Source organism: Silene latifolia, chromosome 4, assembly GCF_048544455.1.
Source record: "Silene latifolia isolate original U9 population chromosome 4, ASM4854445v1, whole genome shotgun sequence".
Lineage (NCBI taxonomy): Eukaryota > Viridiplantae > Streptophyta > Magnoliopsida > Caryophyllales > Caryophyllaceae > Silene > Silene latifolia.
The window spans coordinates 50,944,246-50,946,744 of record NC_133529.1 but is presented as its reverse complement, the minus strand read 5'-3'; the positions used below and the strand labels follow the sequence as shown (position 1 = coordinate 50,946,744).

The window sequence follows — 2,499 nt, the reverse complement described above, 5'->3', positions numbered from 1 at the left end:
ACGGTGTTAAATTGATTTGATTTTCATTAATTGTTTTTAGTTGTGTCTTTCTTTACCTTGGGGTAGTAAAACTCCTCAAGGTTGTTCGAATTGTTTTCAATTTGTTTGATATTTTGCATGACTAGGAGATCACAAGGTAATCTATTGCCAATTGATCTTGAAATTGAAAGGACCTTAACCAACAATAGAAGAGTTGCTAGAGGTACTTCAAGAGTTGTAGGTATTGGTGAGATTGTGGACATTCAACCAAATAACATTAAGTTTACCAACCCTTTTGCAAGAGAAAGAGAGGATAACCCAATACAAAACCCACCACAAAATCAACCCACAATGCCTAAATTTTCATCACATTCCGTACCAACCGAGGAGAACCTACAAAATGGTACTCCTACACCACAACATCTAACCTGTAATTTCATTGCCAAATCCACATTCATACAATTAGTTGAGAGAAGTCAATTTGGAGGGATGCCTAGTGAAGACCCTCATTCACATATGGAGACTTTTTGTGACTATTGTGATGCGATTTCTCAAACCGGAGTTACTCAAGATCAAATCCGATGGGTATTATTTCCTTTTTCTTTTATTGGTACCGCAAAGCAATGGTTGAAGAGCCTAGACAAGGCTATCGGCCTTGGTATTGATTCATGGAAGAAGCTAGCACTTGCTTTCTACAAGATATTCTATCCTCCGGAGAGAACTAACATATTGAGAGCCCAAATTACCGGGTTCAAACAAAGAGATGAAGAATCATTATATGAGGCATGGGAGAGATTTAAGGACACTTGTCGTTCTTGTCCACACCATAGGCTTAATGAGTGGTTCCTTGTGCAACAATTTTGGAACGGTCTATATGAAGACTCCCGCAATATCCTCAACATGGGATCAAATGGGATGTTTACCGAAGTTGATGACAATCAAAAATGGGACAAAATCGAAGAGATGGCGGTTCATAATTCACAATATAGTAGGCCTCGAAAGGCTACTAGAGGAGGAAAGCATGAGGTAGATTCCATCACACAATTGGGTGCTCAACTAAGTGCTCATATTGACACCATCAATTTGAAGTTGGAGAAGGCCATGGCTAAGCTTGATGAAGCTTCCAAATCACCCAAATATGTTAATGCTATGGTGGCATCACCCTCAATTCCAAGTGGAGTATGTGAGAGTTGTGGAACTTTGGGACATGACCAAAGTGAGTGTAGAGGAACAAGTGAAGGCTTTCCAAGCATACAAAAGTGGTACTCCTTATTCCAACTATTACAATGAGAATACAAAATTCCATCCCAATCTTTTATACAAGAGCCAAAATATTCAAAACCCTCAACCAACATACACCCCACCTCCAATGAGAAACCAAGCTCAAAGACCCTTTTACAACCAAAGCCAAGGTTATCAACCTTCATACAATCAAACAAATGACCAAGGCTTTTATGTTCAAAAAGCGATCCTCCAAATGCAAAAGAATCAACAAGAAATTTTCACTCAAATGCAAAAAGATAGCCAAGCCAAAGACATCACCATCAATAACATACTATCCCACACAAAGATGCTAGAAACCCAAATGTCTAAATTAGCATCTTCTAGATCTCAAAGACAAAAGGGGCAATTACCACCTCAAAGTAATCCCCCAAGACATGAATCGGTTAGTGCCATCCATTTGCGGAGTGGTACAAGGTATGAAGGGCCAAAGAGGCCAATTGATGAAGATGTTGTGGATTCTAGTGACAAGCAAAGAGTTGAGAACTCTAAGAAAGAAGAACCCACTACCAATGAAGTTTCAAAGAAGAAGAATGAAGAGAAGGCTACGGAGAAAGTGCCTATTGTGATTAGACTTCCATTCCCAAGTTGTCAAGCTAAGCCTAATTTTGATGAGCAACTTGGAAAGTTCATGGAGAGTGTGAAGAACTTTGAAGTCTCAATCCTATTCACGGAATTGATTAATCATGTTCCGGCCTATGCGATATACATGAAAGACATTCTTACCAAGAAGAAATCCATCCGGAAGCTAGAGACTATTGCATTCACTAAAGTGAGTAGTGTTATTCTACAAGGAAGTTCCCCTCCAAAACTCAAAGATCCGGGAAGTTTCTCTATTCCATGCACCATTGGCGACACTATAATCAACAAAGCATTATGTGACCTTGGAGCAAGTGTAAGTGTCATACCATACTCGGTGTGCAAGAGGCTAGGAATGGGAGAACTCAAATGCACCAACATTACGCTTCAAATGGCGGATCGATCAACAAAGATATTTCTAGGGATATGGGAGGATGTTCCCGTGAGAATTGGCAAATTCTTCATCCCGGTAGACTTTGTCATTGTAGACGTGGACAAGGATTCCAACATTCCTATCATTTTAGGAAGACCTTTCTTGCATACCGCGGGAGCGGTGATTGATGTGAAACATGGAGAGCTCACACTTGAAGTGTGAGATGAGACAATCACATTTAATCTTGACAAGACAATGAAAGCTCCCCGATTACATGAACCATGTTT

The 2,499-nt window shown here is 39.9% G+C and overlaps 1 non-coding gene across 1 annotated transcript; it reads right to left on the bottom strand.

The window, feature by feature from the left end:
- Window positions 1-705: 705 nt before the first annotated feature.
- Window positions 706-812, bottom strand: LOC141653941 (small nucleolar RNA R71). The gene has a single exon (XR_012547531.1). It is a non-coding gene; the product is annotated as a small nucleolar RNA R71 (small nucleolar RNA).
- Window positions 813-2,499: the final 1,687 nt, after the last annotated feature.